The sequence below is a fragment of the Thunnus maccoyii genome, chromosome 10, assembly GCF_910596095.1.
Source record: "Thunnus maccoyii chromosome 10, fThuMac1.1, whole genome shotgun sequence".
NCBI lineage: Eukaryota > Metazoa > Chordata > Actinopteri > Scombriformes > Scombridae > Thunnus > Thunnus maccoyii.
The window spans coordinates 32,887,906-32,915,403 of NC_056542.1; the positions used below are offsets into that span (position 1 = coordinate 32,887,906).

A 27,498-nucleotide genomic window follows, 5' to 3' on the forward strand; every position below is an offset into this window, starting at 1 on the left:
TATATGTACTGAATTCAGGAACAATATAAGGTACGGCTGTGCGACGACGATATATGTCGTGTGATGAGAGAAAAATGTTTCATATCATGCTCTATCATTCATTTCATTGTGACGCAAATCACACTCTTTACGGCAATATTTTTTGGAGTCTGTCCATCTTTTTTCTCTTCTTGGCTTTTTACTCCAGAAGCTTTTTATTGCATTTACAGTAACGTAACATGTTTAGTTGTTGTCAACTGTCTCCTCTGCTGCGCTGCACACATGCGGAGGACTCAGCCCCGCAGTGGTGAGAAAGAGCAAAGAAGAGAGAAGCAACAAGACAGTAACCATAAATGACGGCAAAACACAGTAGAGACTGTATTTATTTCCACGGACCAACTATTTATTCATTGAATTAGAATGTGCTATATCGGGATAGATATCGTTATCAAGATATGAAATGACCTATATCGGGATATGAGATTTTGGTCATATCGCCCAGCCCTAATATAAGGTATACAACATCAGATGAACGTCCTTGAGGTGTCTGTGAATGTGTGCATGCATGTGTGCATTTATATGAGTCTGTCTGTTGTCAGGCCTGACCCCTCTTCCAGACTCCATCTTTACCCCTATGATGGTATTCAAGGAGTGGTTGGCCTGTCAGACTGGCTATGGTTGGATGACTGCTGCTTAGCAACAGCAGAAAAGGATGAAATATCATCCAATCTTTTCTCTCTTTCTTTGTCTCCCTCCTTGTCTCAGGATAATTAATATCGGATGGGTTTGATTAGGGGGGGGGGGGGCGCAGATGAACTCACAATACGATACTATCACGAAATTCTTCCACAATAACAAGAAATAATCTAAGCTATATCACGATATCTGTAACTGAATATGTCAAAGAGCAGGAAATAGTCAAATGATGTACAATGTTTTTTAACAGTAAATTTGTTCGTAGTATAAATATCACAACACTGATAACTGTAGCCTCAGTTTGTGCCTCTAACACAGAGCTGCTGGTACAGTTAGCAAGTCTGATAAGAGAAAACATGCTAATAACACAAAGATTTATTCCTTTTCTGTGGCAGTAAACAGAACACATGACCCGCTGATAACTAACTTTGCTATATTTAGAGCTTTACAAGATATTTAAGGCTGACGAGTGACAACAGTAGGCTAAACGTTAACATGATACACAGCAGGGCTACAGCTACATACTGAAACTCCCCCCCCCCACACACACACAAATTTAACAGACCACTTTAGAACACTGGACACAAATTATGGAGTTAATTGTATTGAGTAAATTTTATACTGTTGCAGCGTTTCAACATTACAAATGAAAAAGTGTCACAATCGCTGTCCAAGGTGCTGATCCTGCGACAGCCATGATGGCGGGAGCTGTCCAGGGCACTCTGTATTTGACGACATCTCGTTACTCATTGTTTCAGAATGTAGGATTTCATTATCAAAGTTATTGTAAAAAGCCCAGTCAACTCAGATTGTTACACAACTGTACTGTAAGGATAGATAGAACAAGCTTTTCCTTTAAGACCAAATTATTTTTTATTGTAAATCAGTTTCTCAGACAGATCCACAAAAATTACATCAATTGTGAATACACATTCATCTTAGCAATAGGACTACAGTATCTGTTTTCTTACAGGCTTGAAGACATATACACTGTACATACACGCATCTTTTAGGTCGCAGATGCTGAAGTGTGCCCCTGACGCTGAAGCTCCGGGGCACACTCTGGGCTCTCCCTCGTTTAACTCATGTATTCTTGCTGTCAATCACTGTCTTCGTAATCAGGTACACCTGTTACATCCTCATCAGCCATGTAGTTTCCTTCTAAATCTTCCTGACTGGCTCTGTGTGGCTGTGTGGCTATAAAATTTCAGAAAAAGTTATGTCAACATGCTGTTTAACAAATCATTTTTATTGCGGCCTGCAATTGTATTCATAAAATATGACTTTTATGGCAGCCTATTTTTCTGTCTGTATATTTTAACTAACCTATTTGTACCATAAAGACAAATTGCATATGAAAACCTAATTAAGCAACCTAAAATATTCTGACTCTGGAAAAATACTCAGTATATATGGGCTTATATAAAATGCTATCTTGACAACGCTGTCAGTAACTGTCTAAAGTTATAGCATTAGCAAACGCCTAATTGTTAATTATGACAGACTGCATCTTTCACGGCTGACAGGATTTAACGTTCCAAATATAGATATCATTTTCAGAAGTTTGGCAGTAAATTCAGGTTTTTGTTTATTGTGCCGTTTTTGGGCACCACTTTGGTATTTTCATTTAATTTTCAATGTGGCTGTTTCAGACTGTGGTGATGTAACTGAGTTGCGACTAATGTATCAATTGGATCGAAACGTCTCTGACATATATAACAAAGAAAACTATGGACCAGTAAAAAATTTTTTTGAAGGTTTTAATTTTTAGAATCAGAAATTCCTTCTCATTAGTGACACTGGTGGCAGAGGGGGGCAACAGGCTGTGGTCTGAGAAGCAACATGTTGTGGCCGGGGAGCAACACACTGTGGTTTTCTTGTGAAATGTGTGCTTTTGGACCTTTGGACTACCAACAGAAAAAACAAAAGGTGCAAGCTATGTTCTGCTATCTCTCTTAGCTGTGTGTGGGCTCCAGAGTAGGAGACTTGTTATTGCGGGGGTGTTTTGTTGTGAAATGTGTTGGTTGATGGAGGCAGCTAGCTGTCTCATTAGCTGGAGAGCTAATATCTGCAGGGTGTTTCTACTTGTATAGCACTGTTTTTGTTCACTCATTGGCAATAAAAAATGATTAATACATGTAAAATGCTTCACAATTCTATATCAAGAACCTTTAAATATTTGGTTTATTTTTATGCCAATAATGGCACTGAAAATACAGACAATATCATGATGTGCACCCTGTGTAATTGTAATTTTTAAAAAATGATATAAACATTTTTTCTTTTAAATTCTTATCAGGCAGGGACAGGGCCCTTTTGGCCTTGTGGGGGCTGCGGGGGTATACTTTACAGCCCAGGCAGGTACCACACAGAAACATTTACAAAGGGCCAGGAATATGCTTCTAGTGACTGTGTTTCCAGCATGGACACGGAAAGTCTGATAGCAGCGGCTCATGGCTGGTAATTTTGCTTGCTGTCCATCTGACCATCACCACTCTGTTCAGCACTTCCGTAAGGAGGCTGAGGGTAGTGGCACGCTGTGGTAAGTCAAAGTAGCTGAATGGATTCTGAGCGGTCCTATGTTAAGGACAGTTTTGGGTCTATGCAGGTTTTTTCTCTTTTTGGTTTGGTATGAATAACAGTCGATAAGATAAATATCCTCCTGGTTTTGCTGTGTTTGGTGCAAAATAGATATTTGTACTCTATTATGTTTTGGATACTAGATATATTGTATTTCCCAGAGTTCACTCAGAATATTGTTCAAAACTGCAACATCTATGGGGGGCACATTATCTCTTATAGCTCACCTTATCGAAGACAAGAAAGCTGAGATGACGAGAGAAAGATACATGAGCCAAATTATTTTTTCTGAAGCTAAAACATAGTCCTCTGTTGTTATGTGCAGATATATAAGTAATGTTTGTAGCAGTGCTATATAAAGCAATTCTTTGCATATTTTGGCAGCAGTAAACAAACATAGAACAATATTTTAGTTGCTTTCACTTAAACTTTAACCATAGTCTATATGCTGTAGTTGCCATGTGAAGATATTGTAAAAATCAAAGATCTGAAAAACCCTCTCATTGAAAAAGTGTCCAATATCAGTCTCTGGTAATAGGTTGTTTTTCCACATCTTAAACACAACCTATCACCAGAGACCATAAGCTTTCCCTAAGCTTGACCAAACTTTAAAGGTACCTGTGGAGTTTCTCACCACTGTTACTGTTGCACTATGGAGCAATGCTTTGCATTTAGTTCCCCATTTTGTTTGTTCTCATGCATGTGGTGATGTGATACACATTCTTCACAATGACTTCACATTATTCCATTGATGTACAAGTGGTGGAGATGCAGAAAGAAACACAGAAATGAGCCAGGTTTGATGATGAAGGAAGGTTTGTTAGACCTAGAGGATACACACAATGATTTTTGGGAAAAAAAACAAAAACAAAATAAAAAACCATTTAAAGCAAGACTATGTAACTCGCTGAGCAGCAGCAACAGCCCGGCACATTTAATTCTGTTGATATCTGAGTGGTGAGGGTACTGCATTATTGTACCAAGAAGGAAACAGGAAACGCTATTTGAAGTGGAAAAGACTTTGACACCAGACTGGGACAGAGAGGGAAGGAATCACATCTTCAGATGAGTCAAAATGACTTTACTTTTGGTTTTAGTGTAGTGCCATTTGTGTGGTAACATGTTAACAGCTAGCATTACACTGACTGAGTTACGTTATGATGTATGTCATCTTCACACACCGCGGCGAACAGTCTGATGGCTGGTAGTGAAGCTCTGTTAATAACATTGTAAGCGATCATAATTCAACAGAAGGGTTGATAAATAACAACAGTTAAAATGTGTCTGGCAATAAATGCTGATATTATTAGCGGTAATGGTGACAAAAATAAATCCGGTTATGAGAGATAGTTTGTGTAACTTAGTAATAATTAGCATAGGTGACATTAACCCATGTTAGCTTACTTTGTAGCATCCTGTTGATATTGAATCCCAGCAACAAACAGTGATATCAGAAAAATGTAATCACACATCAATCTGCCTCTTCAACATAGTAACCGATGCAGAGCAGAAGCCAAAGTTCGACATCTCAGGGCCAGCTGTAGTTGGCAAAAATGGACGTTAGAGTGGGTGTGGTGCATTATTTTTATTCGTCAGAAGTCTATATTTTGTTTTTTATGTGATAGAATGTAATTTTTACATTTCCTGCATCTCTTAAAAGTTACATAGTTAAGCTTTAACCATAGCAGTGGGCTGATCAGGAATCCCTTATATGAGTCCTTTTGGAAGACACTGACAATCACCTATTTTGCTGTTAAGTTCAAAAATGTTTGTTTAGTGCTATTTTATATTGTTGCCACTGTGAGAAGCTTTTCAGGAATTACAATTAGTTTTTGTGAACATTGCATTCTTGTTTTTATCCAATAAAGTAAAAGATATCAGAGTCTTCTGAAACTATAGAATCTCCATTTGCATACACATTACATGGTTAGTTCAGTAGACCATATCTTATGAGATCATATTTTATCCTTCCTATTTGATATATGTGGCTAGAAGAGGAATGTTGCATAATCTTTTTCTGATGTTCCATTTTTCCATTGTTCTTTTTGGGCATTTTGAAGAAATTCCTAGAAAGCTCAATTTTGTGATTTCAGTCATAAAACACTGGAAGGTGTTCTGACATGATTTGACTGCACTGCTTGTTAAACTGTGTGAGGATGATGAAAGACAAGTGGGTTTTTCTGTTACTGGGCTGATGGCTTGGTTTTGTTATATGTGGGAGTATTTCACAAATTCTCCAGTTTTGAGAAAATTCTCCTCCTGTATTATGTTTCCTACTCGCGTTCAACTTCTTATAGATGACCTGCTCCCAGACAGACGGAGACTCGCCCACACACTCAGTCAGAGCATTATAAATAAAGCCAAATGACAGTAAGCACATAAGCAGGAGCCTCACATTCTCCCAGAAACAACACCCTCCTGTTTGTGTTGAGGTATCAGACGCCATCCATCAAAGGGTGATCTGTGTTTCTATCAATAAAAAAAGCTCATGCATTTTTCAACATTCAAATACCTTGCAGCTCCAGGGACTGATGCTGCGTTCCTGTCTGTCTACCAGCTCTGCCACAACAAAAGAACAATTCATAAATATTAGAGCAGAGCACTCCCAGCCTCCTTTTTCACTCATTGCTCTCTCTTGATTTACTATAGAACTATAGAGTTCGACCATTTCTCTCACAGGGACTTTGTTGGATTTTATAAACTCCCTGCTTGCCTGCTGTCTTGACACTTCTCCTGGGGATCAGCCTGCATATATTTACCATTAGTTTACAAGCAGGTTGTCCATTCAAGAATGTGAAGAGATTTACAGAGATGTGGCAGACACATGGACATGTAAGTAAATGAGTGAATAAAGATGAATCAATACAGCACTTTTCAAAACAAGAGTTACAAAGCGTTTCCCAATTAAACAATTGAGCACAAAACGATGAACAAAAGAGAATAAATCAGGAATAATAGTAGATAAAATAACAAAAGCATCAGTTCAAAACAGTGAGGGAGCACATGATTTGTGATATTCTTGCTTTTTACCAATTTGTATGCTGAAACAAGCTGCTGCAACACATCATTGTTGCATTCTTTGTGTATACCTGGAAAATAAAAAAAGCATATTCACCAGGGGGCAGATCAGGCTGAACCTTTTTTTAGCCAATGCTGGATTACCTTCCTTGAGAACTTCCGGTTTTGCATAACGTGAACATTAATAAACACGATGACTCTTGAAGAGGACACTCTTAACTCCTAGGAACAGTGTTGAGCTGTGAGCTGATGTTGTCATAGTGGCCACAGTCAGAATTGCACGTTACATGATGCACACTGGCCCAAAAACTATTTTTTCCCATACACAGTCATTACAAACTGAACAACTGAAAATGAACCTTTTTTCTGAATGTCACAAGCACTCAAACAATCAAAGTCTGACCCATTAGGTTGAGTCAAATTTGAAAGGCCCCAGACAACTATATCAGTAAATTATTACTGTGGCCTTCATGTGAAGCTGGAGGAAGTGAGCACCTTTCATCAAAATGAATGGGAACACATTATCCAGTTTTATTAAAGGTAACCACTGCCAATTTCACATATCAGAGTCTGTTTGGATAGTACTACTGCATGTGAGTAAAAACATTGAATAAAGCCTTTTGTTTCTCTAGAGGGAGCTGTGTGAAATCTGATAAACTGCCTCAATTGATGTCACTTGAGTCAGCGTTGGTTGGGGCTTGAAAATCAAAATCTGAGGGTGTGGAGTTAGAAAGAAGTGAGGTTATCAGAACTCTGTAGCCTGCTCCTCATCTCTCAACACATGCAAATATCCAACAGAACTGTTGGTGGTCAAGTTGCATTGTGACTAATGTAGGCAGCAGGTTTTGTGTCATAATTCAATTTAACTAAAATTTGGCTGCAAAAACTGCATGAAAATCAGACCACATGCAAAGCTTTAATTACCTGGGAGAGTGCACACACACACACACACACACACACACACACACACACACACACACACACACACACACACACACACACACAGACTTTGCTCTGCACACACACCTAATGTTGCACTTGCTTGCTTGGTGTGAAAGCAAGGTAAGGCTTTGACATTAGCAAAATTGGTCCTTTAAACCATAAAAAATGATTGTGCCTTCCAAACCAGCCCATATGAGCTCATATTTTCTGATCAAACAGAACATGATTGGTCATAGCTTTTCAAAACTGCTACAAATCAATGCTACAAAAAGATTTACATTAGCATCTTTTCACCACTACCACTATGACTTGGTAAGAGTTAGGGAAAGATCTAGGTGTGGGTTAAAAGAACTACTTCATCAAGGTTGGGGAACCTTTGCCGTCATGGTTAAAAGACAAAGTACTCGGTTAAGTTCATGGAAGATTCATGAAGAACTATCTCCATTATGTTCCAATGAACAGCATCAATGAACAAAAGTCAGGCATAAATTGTTAAATTAGCTCTATAGTTCATGTGGTTAAGAGGTAATCCTTTCACAACAACCACCACAGGGCCTCGACCACCACATTACAACCCTACAAAGAAAATAGGATTCACTGGATTCATGGATGTAGAAGGGGATGTAGAAGAGCTCTAACTGTCACATTCCTTCCTGGGTAATAATCCTTAAAAAAAAAAAAAAACTTTAAAAGATCGCCACCTGAATACATCAGAGAGTTCACTTGTGCTCCACTCTGTCCATCCGCTACTCTGACCCGCTCCAGCAGACTGATCTTCTGACCGGAAAGGGGCCCATTCAGCACCCTTCATCATCATCTGACTCCACCCAGCATCACTGCAACCTCATGAGTTTACAAGTAAGCTTCCACAAACTGCTAACCTGGCGCTTAATCTGAACTATCTCTTCCCAGTTTCTAAATACTGTGCTACTCCAAATTGGTTTTCAAATGATTAGGCCTTTCCAAATTAGCCCAGAATATCAGCTGCTTTCAGGTGACAGTCTTTATTATCTGCATTTTGCATATTAATCATTGTAATTATCTGGTCATCATTCTTATTATTCATCAATTACTGCATTGTTTGTGTCTACGTGTAGGTCTTTGTTTCTGTGTTTTATTGTTTGTGTTGTGGTTTAGTTATATTAGTTGTATTGTACTTGTAGTTTGTAGAAATAAATGCATGCACATATAAAATCAATTGTTTTGTGTTTTCTTGCTCACTTATCGGTCCCTAAATCGTATATATCATCTGCTACCTAGCTATTCACAGTTAATTTGACCTCAGAAAGTTATCTATTGAGTTCAGAAACTCTCCTTGACAGGCCATCAACGAGAGCTTCACTTTTAGAATTATTAAAACTATATTGGTGGACGAGTGGTTAAACTAGGTTAAGTGTAATAATTCTTCACTATTTCCCCTTTATACAAACATGAGCTTATTTCCCTCCAGCAGTTTATTGAAATTCCTGCCGTTTTGCAGAACTAGACTTGCAGATATTTTTCAACAATGCACTGATTGTGAGACTGACAGTAAAATTACTGCAGGAACAACATGAAAACCAGTGATGCTTACCAAATAATTAAATGATATGCTGAATTTAGCCAGAAGTTTGCTGTGCTATATCAAGCTTAATTATGACTGACAACTGCCAAGCACCTCACTGGAAATCATTATAATATTATTGATATCTATTGATCATTTTATTGAGCCTGTTCTAAACTAAACTAGCTTTAAACATGAACAGTGAGAAATTCCACATAATCAAAATCCAGAGCTTATTCTTTTTCCATATGGTAGATTGGACATTTTCTTGGTTATTTTGGTGATGGAGTGCTCTCCCTCACAGCTTTGGTGGCCAGTTACTATTATGAAACCTGCTGGATGCTAGTGTGCACTAGCTAACTGCTCATTCAACATCTGCTGTAAGCTGGTCACATAAAAAAGTTTGTATGACTTAGTGTACACAAGGGATGCGTTTCATTAGTAATTCTACTTCCCCTTATTCCCTTCCTCTCAGCCCTTGGTATTACGTAACAGCATACGTCGCACGGAGGCCACGTATGCTGCCACAAGTGCAGAGGGAAAGTAGGTGGGGGAGCAGCTGGGGATTTAAATGGAATGCACTTGCCCTTGTAGTCAGTAGTCACAATGGATTGTCAGCCAGTTTTGTGTGCAGTGCTTTATTGTGCCTTCCTACCTGCACAATAACTACCAATGCCTTTCAATGATTTCAGAAATGCCTCTTGTGAGCTTAGAGAAGCAGCATAAAATTTGTAGTCTACAATACAATATTGGGAAAAACTACATAGCCTACAGCCTAACTGCCTTACAGTAATTCAAGTATATAGTAATTGCAATGAGTTTGATTATGATTAATTCCAGGTGTAATCAATGAGATCATGCAGTAACATGAAGCTATTATACATACATGCATACATACATACATACATACATACATTGTAAATCACTTATTAAAAATTAACGTAATGTAAGGTGATACAGTTTACTTATTATTCAAAAGAATGTCAGATGGTGACATTTATTTTTCCCACTGAAACAAGGCTACAGTATCTTGTTTTCTAATTTCAAAAAATGAAAGGAAAGCAGGTACTAATGACCACTGTTCTTGTGTAACAGTTTCAAACTATGTCCGTGTCATCATATTGATTTTATTCAGTCTTTCCAGACATCACCTATTTGTTATGCTGTGGTGAACACTTCAGTGCCATTGCTGAAGGTGTATCTTGATGTGGATGACCTGAGGATTTTCAGCTCACACGTGGTGCTGTGAATATGTTGATGGCACTATTAAGCACCATCAAGAACCATGGCTGGGAACCTGAGCTGGAGATTCTCATCTTCCTTTATTGGCTGGCTCATTCGGCATCCTACAGTGCAGTTTGCTGTGCCTTTGCTGTCCCAAAGACCAGCATCTTCTGTGCTGTCCATAAAGTGGCACAGCAGGTAGTGGACAAGAGGAAGGGCTGCATGCAATTCCCCAAGCCCCATGAGCTGGATGAAGTTAGACAAGACTTTGCTCCACTAGCACAGCAAGATGCCTTTTAAACCTTTGTGGGTGCAATTGATGGATGCCACCTGCAGGTCCTGCCTCCATAGACTATCCAAACAGAAAGCTGTTTCATTCCATCCAGCTCCTGGCAGTTTGTGAATGTAGTGACAAGTTTTTAGATACTTTCGCAGCCTAGCTGGGATCAGTCCATGACAAAAGAATGCTCAAAAACAGCCCCCTCCTCACAGATCTGTTGTACCCTCCTACAGGTTACTTCCTTGTAGGAGGTGGATGGGTACAGGGGGTCCAGGAACACTATAATTTTCACCATGCCATAGCCCACTGTATCATAGATCAGGCCTTTAGCATGATGAAAACAAGGTGGCGCAGCATTTTCTTCAAGGCCTTAAAGGTGGGCCCTACATTTGTACTTGCAATAATAACCTGCTGTGCAGTCCTCCATAACATCTGTTTGGGAGTTGGGGACATTGAAGAAGCTGTGCAGGACACATGGAGGGACAATGTTCAAGATGATCAAGCTCAAGCCCCTTGTGCTGTTGAGGTCAGTGGTGCAAGGTCTTGGGATCAAAATATTACCCTCTTTTTTAACCACTGATAGTACAACTTTTTCAGATCTCTAATCGAAAGTAACCCTGTCTCTTATAGGTCAGGTGGTGCAGTAAAGAGAAACACACTAGCAGGCTTGCAATGTTTCTTTTCTTACTTTCATGTCTTATTTTTTGGGATTTGTCTCAAAATACAGACAGGTGACAAATTAGAGGAAAAACCAACATCAAGTGTCTTAGTAAGGTGTTGGGCCACCACGTGCCCCCAGAACATCTTCAATGCACCTTGGCATTGATTCTACAAGTCTCTGAACTCTTCTAGAGGGATGAACACCATTCTTCAAAAAGATATTCCCTCATTTGGTGTTTTGATGATGGTGGTGGAGAGCGCTGTCTAACACGTCAGCCCAAAATTTCCCATGGGTGTTCAACTAGGTTGAGATCTGGTGGCTGTGAAGGCCAGAGAATATGATTCACATCATTTTCATATGTATCAAACTATTCAGTGACCCCTCGTGCCCTGTGAATGGGGGCATTGAGAGAGACCACTTCCATCAGGATAGAAATGTTTCATCATAGGATAAAGGTGATGACTCAGAACAACTTTGTATTGATTTGCAGTGACCCTTCTCTCTAAGGGGACAAGTGGACCCAAACCATGCCAACAAAATACCCCTATAGTCTGTCTGTAGACATATAATTTGATCACTAATAACAAAAACCCCCCCCTTCAAAATAAATTCATCTCCATTGGCGGGTGCCCCATCACACAGGACTTTAGGGGTCCTGGCTGACAGTTGGCTGTGTTGAGTTGGTTTTCCCCTGTCCATGAGGCAGTGAGCACTGGAGCTATGGATGGTCTTGAGCCAATTGCCTCATACATCAGGGGAAACCACTGCCAGCTGCCTGCTGTGGCCTCCCCCTGATCAGTCCCTGTTCTTGTAAGGGGGGGTTCAGGTCTTGTAGGGGTAGAGGAGGGCAAACATACTTGACTGACGGGAGTAGCACGCCAATATTTTCAGTCATTCTCAATATGAAAACATTTGTTTTCAAAATACTGTTGCTTATCGCTACTGAAACAGAACACATATAGATAGAATGTATACCACAGGACCTTGTTGTTTCTTTTGTTTTGTTTTGGGGTTTTTTTTTAGGTTTTCCCATTTTTTTGCTGCCTGTGCCCTGAGCAGTTTCCCCTCCAAACCCATCACCCGCACTAGTTTCCTGTTGGCACAGAAGCACGGAACAAGATGACAACATACAACATGCTAGCAAACTTGTATGCTACAAATGAAATTAGGTTTAATAGCAATAGTGATTCTATTTGGAATCATTTAGAAAAATGACAGTATTATGTAATATAAAGTGATGCCTCTATTTTAAAATAAAACAAAACTCACTCCCAGGCCACTTTAGAGGTATTGTGTTTCCCTGTGAAGAGGGTCTCATTGGAGATTCTCAACCTAATGAGGAGCTTCATCTCTTCCTCTGACCCTTTAATACCATAATAACATAAACAACCACTATTATGTAGATACATTACAGTGAAAACATGTAGCTTCTGTCTTAGTACTTTCGTTTGGATGGGTCCAGCACTCTGGGGCCCTGGGGGACCTTCCATAACAATGTGTCTATACAGCTGTGTAACAACATCATGTTACTTGCCCCCTTTGCTAGCAGAGTAGTACACTTACTGTTGTTGCTGTGTTGCACTTTTTCATCAGGTCTATGTGTCATGAAGAGTGGAAGGAAGACGATCATTTAGGAGTAGATTTGTTTCACAATAAACAAACCTTCACACTTGTGTTAGAGTGTGGACAAAAAGCACTTGAGGAAAAAAACAGAACTGGGCGAGACTTTGAAGCACACCGGTGATAGATCACACAACATTTGCTCTTTGGCTGTTTACCTACTGTGTTTTAAAATGATTCATCTCTGCATCTCTGAAAGCTGAGTCGATTTTTTTCTTTGTTTGTGTGAATTTAATCACTGCACAGACACAATCCTTGTCTCAGCATGACACCTCACTTCAATCCCTGGGTCTGAATTTGCAGATGCGGCCAACATTGTTATGGATCTCCTGTATTTTTTTGATTATGATAAACGGATGTTTCTCTCGCCTGCCCATTTCCAACCTATTCATCACAGATCCAATAAAATATAAAAGATCACAACAGAGGCTTTTAAACTGCCTCACAATGGAGGAAGCTGCACAGAACTCGTACATTGGGCTGGTGAGAAGGATAACACAAGGGCCAGATATGTCTATTCCAACACTCCAACACACACATACACAACTTATCTAACAAGATATCACACAATGTCATAGAATATGTCTTCTACCATACAGCTCTGTCCTTTTCGTTTTGCTGATGATGACTTCTGGCAAACTGAGTAAATTCCTGTCACATATAGTGAGGACAGGAGAGAGACATATTGTTTTGCTGCTTGAGATGGTGACAGATGTGCTGGCAAAATGCTGACTGGCCGTACATGCACATAGAACTCCACACACACACACACACACACACACACACACACACACACACACACACACACACACACACATACACAACACAAAAGCAACATTCTGGGTGAAATGCACACATGCTGTAAAATCAGTCCTGTATGAAAGGGGAACAGACAATGACATGAACATGTCTTCCCTGAAGGCAGCCTGCAGGGTTACATGCTGCATATTATATGAATCTTACTCTTGTATGTTGTTTTATGTGAGCAAAAAGGCACAAGGAGGTGTCCTGATGCAAGAGAATATGGATAGTATGGATGTGAACAACATCCCATATATGGCCAATAGTACCGATTATATGTGGATGAATTTTTTTTGTTTTGGTACCACTGTCTAACAAGGCATCCTTTGAGCCTTCATAAAGGGTTTATAATTGTTACTAATGACTTTTGAATTAATAGTTAAAAATAACCTCCAGACATATTTTAAGACATTTAAAATTCTCTGCTATGAATAATATTTGTCTGATATAGTTTTTCCACAAAAAAGTTAAATTATCTCATTTAAATCCTGAAAATGCCAGCTCCTCCTCCTCCCTCACTGAAAAATCCTGAATGAATATGCAATTATATTTCATTTAAAATGTTGTGCATTATGCGCACTGGAAGTTTCCACATCGCATTTGTATAAGTTGTATACTGGACCATGACTGGCTCCAAACTAGCTGTGATGTCACAAATCCCGCTCATAGGTCACACCTTTAACTCAGATTCAAAGCCCCACTCCCACCAGTGTTACTTCCTGTTTAATGGTTAACGTTCTTTCTCAAAGAGAGAATGGGGTTGTGGTTAATAGTCGGACGTAATCTATTACCATCAATCAATCAATCAATCAATTTTTATTTATATAGCGCCATATCACAACAGAAGTCATCTCAAGGCACTTTTCACATAGAGCAGGTCAAGACCGTACTCTTTCATTTACAGAGACCCAACAATTCCCCCATGAGCAGCACTTGGCGACAGCGGTAAGGAAAAACTCCCCTTTAACGGGTAGAAACTTCAAGCAGACCCCGGCTCTTGGTGGGCGGCCATCTGCTTTGACCGGTTGGGTTGAAACAAGAAACAAGATTGCCATGCTAGTGCACTGGTCATGTATGGTAGTGCTGTTATGACCTAACCCGTCCACTTACTACAGCATTAGCTATATAGACAGGATTACATGTCAGTAACAGAGATATATGAAATCCATAGCTGAAATCAGATGATGGCTTCTTTATTGATGGATCATCTTGCCTGAGCAATGACATCTGGCTTTATTTTATAGTAAATGTCTGTAAATTTTCCTCCTCAGTAGCCAGGCCCAGTTCTATGAGGGTGCAAAAGCATGGTATTGCACCCTCAGTTCAAATGTGAATAATAAATGCCAAGTGCAGAGGAGCACAGACTGTGTGAGTGTCTCCATGAACACCTGCTATTTTGGTTCATGTATGTGCAGCAGTGCAACATGCTAAAGGGCTGAGTGAAGGTGAATATAGATCAGCGGGTGTGGTGATTAATAAATACTCTCTCAGCCAGTCACATCACTGCTCTCATAGCTCTGAAACAGTTAAACGTGATAACGACAGTTCAGCAAACGGGAAGCTTTTCTTCAGGAAATGTCAGGACAGTTCAGAGCATCATGACATGAACACACGTCACCACAAATCTGCAGCCAAACACAGATGGAGTAGTTTTTTTCATCAGTTAGTTACCATAATAATGACAGAAATAAAAAATAAAGAAATTGATTTGGTGAATATTATTAAATTATATCGGACCAACGCTGTTTCAGCAATAACTCTAATGTATCTCACCTCGTACATGGTCACATAGTTTAGTAATTAGTGTTACACAACAGCATTTGCACCACAATGTGTTTCAAGTATAAAACATGAGATTCTACTTTGCTAAAAAGAAAGTTGTTAAAGAGGCTGATGAGCTGCTAACCAACACCTCCTTCATAAAAAGCTGAATATTGAGTCTGATTTGTGTAGAGGTGTGTGTGGTTATACTGTAGCAGCCTGGTGTCATCAGATGATTTATCAACATATCAGTCCTGCTGCCTTCAGATGCTGCAGAGATTGAATGAAGTGAAGGAGAAGCTTTTCATACAGTATAAAGCAGCTGTGGACAGCAGATACTGTAAGAATCACCCACATTTAATTGAAATAACTTATTTATATTTTAAGCATTAATGCGTTGTTGCAGCATGTCTGCAGCAAGTATTTAGTTTGAAACACAGGCACCTGACACTGTATCAGTGGCCTACTCCACACTCACAGAAACAAAGGGATTTTATGAGGATGATGTATGACTGCAGTATTATATCATAGTCATGAGTTATTGTTCCATTTTTTAACTTAACTTTTAACTTAAATTTTTAACTTTGAGTGCAAAATTATTTGTCAAAAAATATTTGGCGAACAGTCAATCAACACTATCAAGAAATGATTCAGAAAAATATTAAATATCTTAAAAATTCCAAAATACACTGGAGGGGGGCTTTAAGGTGAGCTCAGAGAAACTTTCCCCCTTCAGCAGTTGAATGTGAAAACAAACTTTGCACATACATCATTCTGCACAGTGAGGAGAACAACATCCAACTGGAAGAACAAGAAGAAAAACATGTTTTTGAGTAAAAGGGGACCTTAATAAATAACTTACGCTTAAATGCAGTTAGGAACCATTAAAAATGATGTTTAGGTTACCAGGTTTTGAAAGGTCTCTGGCTGGTGTTTACTGTCCTCTAGAAAAAATGTGATTAATTCTTTTGAACCTATATAAACTGAATATGATTTAGCAAAATCAAACTTCTGTAAATATTTACAACTTTGACACTTTGATCAGAGGTTCTACAGAAGGGAAATCAGTTCTGATAGAACCTTGATTTCAAAATTGAAAGTTATTAATAACCAGAATTTTAGAAATGAAGAGAATAACTTACAGAATTAGAAATGGAAGGTGGTCAGTTTATGAATGACCTTACTCATCTAACTAAAGATGTTCTTTCAAATGTATTCTCTGTTTTAATGAGATGTTTCAGTAATAACATGGCTTTGTGTTTTTATTTGGCAATAATGCAGTTGTAAATATTGGTAATCCTGTAATTAATACTCACAGATTCATGTTATGCCTGGATTCTTCACTTTCTAAAAAGCCATAAGGTCTACAGTTATAAATATTAATGAGTCATTATTACATGGCTTTGTTGAATACTTGATTATGATTGGTCAATTATGGCATTCTATGGTCTGTTATTTCTGAATGGCAGACCGCTGCTATGAATAATGAATGAATGAATGCTAAGGACGCAGTTCTGTTCATAGACTCTGGATGACCATGTCCAATCAGATCAATACACAATATTTTGTGTCAGATTATTGATTTCTTTAGTAAATAGCTGTGTAATAAGCCGTGTAATAACCCCTTGTGCCCTGTGAATTGGGGCATTGTCATCCTGGAAGAGACCACTCCCATCAGGATAGAAATGTTTCATCATAGGATAAAGGTGATGACTCACAACAACTTGGTAGTGATTTGCAGTGACCCTGTACCAGGCTGTACCTTTAATTTGTCACCCATCTATATCATGTTATAATATTACAGTAGCACCCCTGTGGGTAGAATTGTATAAAATGTTGTATGTACCACACCATGTTTTAATATGTTAAGCGTGTCCACATGGGACAGCTGTCCATAAAGTATGAATACTTTAGCACTTTACTTTAGATATCAACTTTAAAACATTCCTCTCATAGACTTGTTATTATACATTTTAATACTTTAAAAAATATATAAAATCACTGAAACATGCTACAATAAAGAAAAGTAATAGCATACATCTCCTTTGATGATTAAATGAAGTTATATAATTAATTGTACAGAAATAGTTTGACACCAAAAAACAGTGAAATAATAAATAAAGAATGAATGTAGGAGTATGAGTATGTTTTTGCATCACTAATTTGCCAACAACATTACAAGTTTTCAGCCAAATGAGAGAGAGAAATATCAATGGTTAAAATCAAGTTAAATGGTATCCTTGGAAAAAGATCAGAGTTTTTAATTCATAGAGCAAGGCACTCATTTCGTTGATGGGAGTAAACTCAGTTTTCTACTGGCCAATAAATTGCGTAATAATGACCGCTTGGCAGATATAGCTTCAATTCAGGCAGAGGATGCTTCCCTCCTTCATGACTCCTTATTAATGAATCAACAATTTGAAAGATTTTATCAAATATTGTAAAACAAATGATACTTTAGAAATGATTAGTTCTTTCTTTAAGGAATTAGCCCTGCCAGGTCTTTCACTCTAGATACTAAAATAACATTAGACAAATCACTAAAACAAATTAAAAAAGGCAAATCGCCTAGAATGGATGGCATTCCACCAGAATTTTACCTTACATTCTGGTGAGACTTTGGTCCTCTAATACTTCACATGTCGCATTCAGCTCTTCAGGAAGGCTCCTTTAATAGAGATATTAATACAGCTATCATATCACTTCTATGTAAATCTGGCAAAGATCCCACACTCTGCACAAGCCATAGACCAATATCATTGTTAAATCCCAGGGACATTGCAGTTATATGTACTTATACACTGTAACTATTTGGCTTCAAGGCTGCTCTGCTCTTCTGATTTCTAACAAAACTGATCAACAGTGTAGGGCTGCAACTATAAATCTGACAATTGTTCTTTTGATTAATCGAATAATCATTTAGTAAAAGTGTCAAGACAAAGCAAGTGATGGAAAATTCAAGTTCCCAGAGGCCAAGGTGACATCAGATGTTTTTATGTATTGATATTGTATATTCTCTACAAATTTTGATGAAATAGTGAAAAGCAACACATCTCACACAAAAAAAAGAAAAAAGAGAAAAAACTCAGTCGTTTCAGTAAATGCCTATAAAGTAAATGTCAAAGTAACAACAACCTCTTGTGGACGTAGAAATTCTAGGACTCTTGTCTGTCAGGAGCAAGAAGGAGGAAGAAAAAAATACTCAGGTCAGGTTGGATGGATGGGTCGACAAAAAAGCTTTTTAACACAATTTTAACACAGGAGACTGCTGTTTGTTTCCCACCAGAAGTCAACATTAATTTATTTTAACCATAACGTAAACACCTGGTTATTATTGTAACCATGGAGATGAAATTTCCCAAACTTTAACAGAAGATTCTATCCGAGCCCAAACCAACCCAACCTTAACCAACCACTTATACTGTATGTGTCACTCTGGAGGGGAGTTGCAAACAATGTATTTTGTTTTTTTAATTTGGGGGACTTGTTCTCACAACCTTATATTTCTAATACAATGTATTTGAACATAATGTTTGTGAGACGAGGTTGCTAATTAAGGGATAATGTACAGCGAGCGGGTCATTATTGACCCATAAGGTCCTGCATCACCCTGTCAGAGTTCATTTCACAATAATGACCCACTCGCTGTACATTATCTTGCTTATTACACAGCTATTTACTAAATAAATCAATAATCTGGCACAAAATATTGATTTAAAAATGATTTTATTGATTTCGCTAAAAAACAGTCTGTTAGATTTTATGGTTGGAACTGCGTGCATGCATATTCTAGTGTGTAATCCGTGAATCTAGGAAGGTGCAGTCCATCTATGGCTTTAAAACTATAATAGAGGTATATTAGGAAGGGCACAGGATCCAATTATAGCTGTGTATTAGCATATAGCATGTGTATTTTTAACAAACATAAATATTTGACATATTTGGATGTAGGGAAAATATTTTACTCTCAGTGCTTTACAACAGATCGTCTCAGTTTGAACTAAGTTTTACTGAAGTGTAAGAAATGCAAAAGATCTATTTCAAGGCAAATGCTTCGTGACACTTTTCACTTTTAGATGAGAAATGCTGCAGACAAGGTTGTTTTATTCTTTGACTAAAACCCAGAGCTGCTCTGAAACACAGACCCATAAAGGAGAAGCATCCATTTGGTGTGTGTTCATAATCACTGTCAGACGGCTGTGACCAGATGGCAGAGATGCTACTTTGGACAAACTCCAGAGCCACTTCTGTTCTCTGAGGAGATTTCTCTGTGAAATCTAACCTTGAATCTGCCAAAGAATTTTCCCAATATCTGCATATGCCCACAAAAAGTTGTTGCTGGCTTTGTTGTTGTGCTTTCAGGATCAGATTCTCTGAAGTGAAAGTCATTCACCTTCAGTGATCAGCTTGAATACCTGCCATCAACTCACCGCAGGGCTTCTGTGGACCTGGAGAGGAGTCCAGAGAGCATGCGCTTCACACTGCACATGAAGCAGAAAATGCACTTCTGAAAGAAATACATTCAGCTGGAGATGCTGACTTTCAGGGAGCATCATTTTTGAACATTTTCTACCCAAACTTCTTCCATTTGTCATCTCACAAATGGTATATCCTAAAATTGCTCCATCCTCACCGCCAGTTTTACACTCCAACAGAATTTCATCTGCTCTGAATGGAGCTAAAAAAAAAATTCTTTAAATCAAAAAGGCTTTCCTCAAAGGCGAATAAAGTCAAGGTTGTTTTGGATGACTTATTATTTTGATGACGCCAAGCACTCTAAGTGACGCTGTGACGGGGCTTCATGCCTGTCCTACAGAGTCCTTGATTAAAGGTGCCGGGAGAAAGCAATAACAGCAAAGCTGTGCTCCAGCATTAACCCCTGTGAATTAGAGAGGCGCAGACACAGACAGAAGGCTTATTGTCACATGCAGCCATGTTTAGCATTCAAACGGCCTTCTTGTGACAACTGTTCAACTCTCTGCCTTCCCAAATGTTTTGGCTCTGTTAACCATTCATTTGGATTGCAAAAATATTGAAATGAAAGAATGTGACATATTTCCAGCAGCACTCTGGGAGGTTCACTTCCTCCCTCCTCAAGCCCATCTTAATACATGCACTTAAACCCTCTCTCCTAAAAAAGAGATTTATATACTAGTAAATATTTTGACTTTTATGTTTTGGAGGAACGGTGCTCTGTCCCACCACATACAACACATGCAGTGTGGATGAGGTTGGATGGATGCAGGGTGTACAAATTACAAACTTTGAGGTCCTGCATGTGGTTTGGTTTTGGCTATAAGAAGGCCTCAGTTAAAGTTAGCGAAAGATGCTGGTTTTAATTAAACTAGCGCAGTGCCCATTAAAATATACCTGTTCAGAACGGTTCGATTACTTGGCCTCTGGCTGCTACTTCAACACATAGAAAAATGAATACAGTTGATGTGAGGTTTGTATGAGTATACACACCAACAACATGAAATAAACTAACATTCTATTACACACAGATGTTATAAATAGTAAGTACTCAAATAGTAAATAAATGTTCTTTTCTCATTTCAAGTAGCCTAAAATAAGGGATTCATTCAAAAATAAAATAATATGCATCCTAAAATAAAGTGGATCGATCATTTTGGATCATACTGGATCATATTGGGTTCTTAGATCATTCCTATTTTCTGTGCCTTCATTTCGGATTTGAGTGGGTATATATGCAGATGACCTATGCTCAACCATGTACTTGAACGTCTCCTGTGTAGAAACAACGGTTCATTTGCTGCTGCTGCTGATCTGCTAAACGTGCTGCTAATGCTAGGCTTTCTGTCTAGACATGGGGTCAGAGTGTCCATCTCTCTATATAAAGCAAGGAATCTCTGTCTGTCTGTCTGTCTGTCTGTCTGTCTGTCTGAATGTATGTATGTAAATTTGACCTTCACATATCTTTAGAAATATTCATCTGATCTGCTTCATACCTGGCAGGTGGATTGCTGTGGAAATGAGGAAGTGCAATGCTGATGTGTGAATTTGTTTGGATGAGCGGCTCTTGAGAAATATATAAAAATATCTCATAAATAACATTGATTTGCTTTTTCTTCTGCCCATCGAGTCGACGAGCAGAAATACAGACAGCGCCGTTCTGCCATTGCAAACCACATTGTGGTCAGAGGTAGGATTATAGCCGTAGTGATAAGACCTACCATAGAGAATGAATTGAAAAAGTTTAGGGAGTTAAGCTCTATTCCTGTTCCTCACATGTAGGAACTTTGTATGTATGTTCAAGACATAGTGCATCAACTTCAGCTCAACTAAAAGTTGTAGTCTCCAGATATTCTGCATTTGAGGTGTTTAGGGAGCATTGGTAAATTGTAGTGTCTACCATTAGCCTGCATCAAGGCATTTAGGGGATGGACACAACTCTCTCTAGGTAGTGAGAAATCGGCCCGTTCTGAACAGGCACGTTTTGAACGGGCACTGTACTAGTTCTTGATTAAAAGCTCTGTTTTCGCTGTCTACTTTTCTCTTTTTAGAGCACTTTTCTCTGACTCTTGTCACACCTTGTCTCTGGTCTCTCCCTGACATGCTGGAGTCATTCAGCAAAGCCTTAAAACTCCCCTGCACAGAGCAGAGTGGCTCGCTGATTTATTGGTTTATTGAAAGTTTATTAATATTAAACGTATCGCGTGTCCAAATTGAACAGTTCAAGCGATACGCGAACATACAGACACACAGACAGAGATTCCTTCCTTTAGTAGGTAGATATTAAAAAGATAACACATCCTGTCTCACCAAGACAATCACCAAGACTTTTGTAATATTTAGCCACCATCTTCCCCTAACCTTAGCCAAGTGCTTTGAGTGCCTCAACAAAACCATAAAAACATCAATCATATCTCAGTTGCCAGGAGCTAGCTTGTTGTGCTATATATCACAACTCCTGACTTGGTACTGAGTTTCTTTGAGAAACCTATAATGTAGTACAAAGTCAAGAGGCAAATGTTGTAACTTTCAACCAGAGGGCAGTGAAACACTGCTGTTCAGCATCCAGAACATCCCTAGAACAGCTACTTAATGGAGATGATTATGTACTAAAAATAAAACCAGTTAAATACTGATATATGAATAAGGGATATACTTTCAATGAGCCAATAGTAAGAAGTCATCTATAGTCTATAAAAATAAGTTATTTTTTCCCTTCGCTGTGTCAGACAAAAAAGGGGAAAAACCTTTCAGAAAACCACATTTATCAGCAGATTATCAGTCTAAATATTCCATTAATGCCAACAGCAAATAGGGATTTGTTTTGTTTGGACTATTGAAAAGTGGTGGCGGGTGTCCCTCGAGCTCATGGTGGTCATTAATTAATCCACAGAGATACACTGTCATTCTTCTGCAAAATAAAATAAATCCATCAGTGATGCAGCCTGTGAGAGAACAGAGAACATTTCTTTGATATCATTATTTTCCAACTTGCCACTGTTCTGTAGCAGCACCGCTGCTACTTCTTATCATGCAGACATTATAGCTCTCTCCATAATTGTCTTGTTTTGTCTCAATAAAGCAATGGGAAATATGTATGTCACCAAAAATGCTATATTTTCCATGTCTGAGAGGGGCTACATAGACCCAGCCCACATTGATACATTAGCATTTTCCAAAGCAACACTGACCATTTGGTCCATCAAATAGTTGCATGTCTTGTCTCTGCTTGCGCTGCAATGTGGAGGGTAAAATGGAGGCTGAAACAGCTCTTTCCCTTTGTCTTTGCTATGATCAAACACCCATCCATGCAAGAGGCAGCTAATGATTAGCATAATCACTCAGTTCCCAGAGCACTCAATCACCTCCAGTGGCAGTTTATGATGCAGAAGGGCAGACATGATGGAGAGGAGCTTTTTCTTGCCCATAATTGGCTGTAAATATCATATGCAGTATATTTTTTTCCATTTTTTTGGTGGGGGATACAGCTGTACGTATGCAGCCTGTGAAGTGTAAATATGTGTGAGTAGAAGGAATGGAGGAGGATTCTCCTTTCTGTTGTTTCTTCTCCAAACAGGTGTTGAGGTAGATAGCTCATCCCAGAGGTAACCAGACACACATTTGGATTTAACAGCAATCAGATACTAACCAAGAATGCAAATGTTTAGAGAGCTCTGAGGTGTGTGTGTGTGTGTGTGCGCGTGTGTGTGTAGGGGGGCAGCGTGTGTGGTGGCTGCTATTGCAAATACAGGCCTGCATATTCACCAAGAGACAGTATTAAAAGGAAAAATAATAAAATGTTTGAGCCATTTCTGCTTTTGGAAACAACAGCAGCACGATGAGGCATTTGGGAAGAGTGCTAGATGTCAGCTTGTATCCACATTCCAACATCATTAGTGTTAATGTCAAGCTAATGTCCCCAAAGTATCCTGCATTGCCTTATTTGGCATTTTCCGAGCCGCATTTGAAGTCAGAGAATACACGCCCGAGGACGCCTCAGAGAACAATTCCTCACAGAAATGAGCAAAGTGAAGGTTTTTTTTTTTTCAGTCCCTGTGGAGAGATTTATTTATACAACTGTCATCCAACTCTGTCGCTAACACACACACATACACAAGCCGGTCTGTGTTTGTGATGACCCCCCCCCAGGAGAGCTGCCCTCTGCTCTGAGTATCCCTAGAGAAAGAGGTCATGATCCTCTAGGGAATTGCCACGTAAGACGGCGCCGGTGCTACTTGTCTTACATCTCCAGGTTCTTGCACACACACTTGAGCTGCAAATTAAATTTAGCCAAGAAAAAAAACAAACCTCAAACAGCATCTCTGAGAGCCCTCAGTCCTTCTGGGAGGAGAAGGAGCTTGTCTCTCGCATTACCAGCACCTCAGTTATGACAGAACACCAGGCCGTCGGTCACCTGCCATCCGCTTGTCAACACTGTCTCAAAGACAGTCTCACACCTCCTGCGAGCGCTCAGACCTGCTGATAAGAACTCATCTTCACTTCAGACATAAAAGCTTGTGGCTGCTGCATTGTGTGAAACAGTCACCTTGTGCATATATCAATCACACATCTGACTTAAGACCACATTCCAAATAAGTAGTGACTTGTCAAATCTCCAGTATGGGAGACGAAAGGGAGGATTTGTCAAGCACAGCTTTTTCATCACTGTGAGAGGGACTTCATCTTATTTGTTAGAAATATACTGTTACAAGTGGGATTGTTGTTTTGTATTTTTTTGTAATGAACAATATGTGTGCCGGTATCCTTACATGAAGTCACTGCACTGTAAAATCTCACTGTCAGTTTCATTAAATCATCTCAGTCTTGTTAACTCTGGTGAGGGACTGCTACGATGTGCAAGATGAGGATCACATGACTGCAAGCACTAGTGCTTATAAGCTTCACCACTGGCTCAGATTACTTTATTAAAGTATTAGTAATGTTATCAAGGCTACCAAATAGGTGATGTTTCTGTCTGTCAGTTTATATGATAAGATGGAGATAGAAAAATAAGGTGAGAGACAGAGTTTATTATTAGTATTTATCAGGGACCATGTGCAAAAATATGAACCTCATACAAAGAGAAGAGATGTATTGTACTAGATTTAGCTACTAGTTCATTCACATCAGCAGTCCCTGGGGGATCTGAAAAATGTCAATCAAAGGCACGTTTATAGACTTAATATTGACAAATTACATTTGGTGTGATCTGTTTTATCATTCTTTCCATTTACATACAACATTTTATATTTCTGTTACTGTTCTTTATATTTTATCTTTAATTGTGACACAGCCTGTAAAGTGGGTTTGCACTACAAACTCATCATTGATTACATTTCTGACATTTAATAATGATGACTGACATATCACTGCTGATTATGGTTTACAGGTCCATGTGATATATTACTGTTGGAGAACCTCACCATAGCAACTCATTTGGTGAAATTACACTACATCTTCCCCGTTTGTTTCACTGACAGTCTAAAGACTGGAGCAGGCAGCACAGGCCTGTGATCAGGTGTCCAGATACACATCACATGGTGGAAATAGGGTCCAAGTCATGCAACTCAAGTTGACTAAAGGTGTCTAGAAACTGTGTTACCTTTTATAATACTTCCCAGCATTTATTGTATTTGAGTTTAAATACAGTACCGTCATTTTCTAATGAAAGTAGCTCAGGTGTTGTTGTTTTAGGTGTTTTGAAAAATATTTCCATGTCCTGATCACTTTTAAAGAGGTGTTGATTCATCTTTATGGTCATTTTGGAGGCTGAATTCTCACATTTATCACACTGAGAGGTTTTTCTAATATTTCTTCTACTCTCGTTGATATAGATGCAGTGGACACAAACACACACATTTCACTTATGTTAGTCAGTGTAAATGGGCACGATGTCTGTGTACTGAGAGCTGCTTTGTTTTGGTCTTCTTCTGTGATTTCTCCAGTCTCTTGTAAAGCATCCGTTTTTACTGTAAGTGCATTTACTCATGTGCAAGGCCACTTGGTTCTTCTTTCTCTCTTTTAACATTTTCTTTGCCTTTATCTCAGAGTCAATTAAAAACATTGCTGCCACACACGTACTGATCAATGCTATCTGCCAGCTGATGAGACAGGAGTGTGATTGTTCATGGAAACACTGTGTTTAGTTCCTTATTAGCATGTGAGCTAGCACTCCCAGCGGGGGGTCAGCTTCATCAGCTCTGACTCAAACTCTCAGCAGTAACCATGGGGTGGTGGAGCCTGTCAATAGGTGCCTTTGACCTACCTGCACAGCTTTTAAAGATCTCTCTGAAGAACATATTGATGCTCGTGATCGTAACAACAGAAGGAGTCACAATCCTGTGCTAATACATCACATACACATACCTTGTGGTTATCATTATTAATCTCGAGCTCAGTAAATGCATCGTCTGCTTCCACCGCTGTTTGTGAGCTCTGTTCCTCGTTAAACAATGACCTCCAGCCCCGTCTGACCAGAGTCAATCTACCGGGGAACAATGGTCATTAGCAACATGCAATCAGCAGCACACACACATGTATAGACTATGCACCACATAGATGAATGCAGTAGGCAAATGGCCTCTGTACCTGACAATGAGATAGTAATACTATTCTGCATCACAGCACAATATGTTGCCTCCTAAGACGAAGACAAAACACATAGTAGTTTTATGTGTTACTGAAGTTTAACACATTCTGGCAACCATGTTGCTTTAATAACTGCCGCTGTAGAGTGGCAGGAAGCAAGAAACACTCCATGAGCTTGTTTCATAAAGCAGGTTCAGCAGAAACTTGAGTTTGTTAACCCAAAGAAACCACAGAAACTAGAAGCAAAGTATCACTATCTAACCATGAGGTGTCCTCTTAAATTGGGGTTAACCCTGTTGCTATTGATGACATTGTGTTTTCATAATGAGCATACTCACCATGTCTGCAGTGACTGGTTCAAAGACAATATGAAATAAAATATTATTCAGCAGCATGGATGTATTACTTACGCTGAGTATAACTCAAACTGTGTATAATGTGACTCCGAAGGGAGCTTTCTAAGCTTGAAAAAATAATCCTAATGATGTCATGGTGGTGTGTACAAGTGAGCATTGAGTAGTCAGGGTGGATCTGGTGAAATATGCTTTTGAGTTTCATTATGGGAGATGCAGGATCAAGCGTCAGCACATCTCAGACTCTGTTACTTTGCTTTTGATTTTTTTTTTTCTTTTAATCTTTCCATTGTGTCCCCCAACTTTATGGGAGTGCAATTCTTAATCACTGGAGTATTGCTTTAAGAGAGCCCGACACAGCACAGTGAGTCTGTCTTGCCGCCAATTTGTCACAGTGGTGTACTGAGGTACTGCAACAAGAAAATTCCCTGCAGCACCAAAAAGCTTTTTACCTGTACACCATCATTAAGAAGGGACACCTCCTGCTGCAAACAATTATTCTTTGTATTATGAAACTGTAAATCATGAAGTGTTAATATTTGTAACACTTTTCCCAAGCCTGGAAAAGATATTTTAATGTGTGTGATGCCATCTGGTTATAAAGTTATAAAGTTAAGCTGTGTAACTGTATTTCTCCAGTGGCACAGTGGCAGAATCATGTCTAATCCTGTTGCACCGCTTCAATTTTTTGGGGAGTTGATTGGATCCCTGTTAACTCCCCCACCATTAGAATCCCCTCAATATTTAGACAATATTCATTTAAATTTGCTTTTAGCATGGAAGTTCCTTCTTGAACTTAGAATCAGTATGTGTTACAAAAACTCAACTCAAGGTCCACTTACTAGCTTTTTCAAAGATGGTCTCTAGCTTTGGATGTGAATGTCCTCTTTGATCTCTCTCCAGACGTGTATTGACTCCTAATCAATGACATTTGACTCTTTCCCAGTCTATGGTGTGACTGGTTTTGTCTCTGAACACC

The 27,498-nt window shown here is 39.0% G+C and overlaps 1 long non-coding RNA gene across 1 annotated transcript; it reads right to left on the reverse strand.

Annotated features, from left to right (window-relative positions):
- Window positions 1–1,549: 1,549 nt before the first annotated feature.
- On the reverse strand, window positions 1,550–27,498 carry LOC121906177. The gene is made up of 3 exons (XR_006098561.1): window positions 27,362–27,498; window positions 25,945–26,062; window positions 1,550–1,872 (listed from the first exon to the last, which is right to left on the reverse strand). It is a non-coding gene; the product is annotated as an uncharacterized LOC121906177 (long non-coding RNA).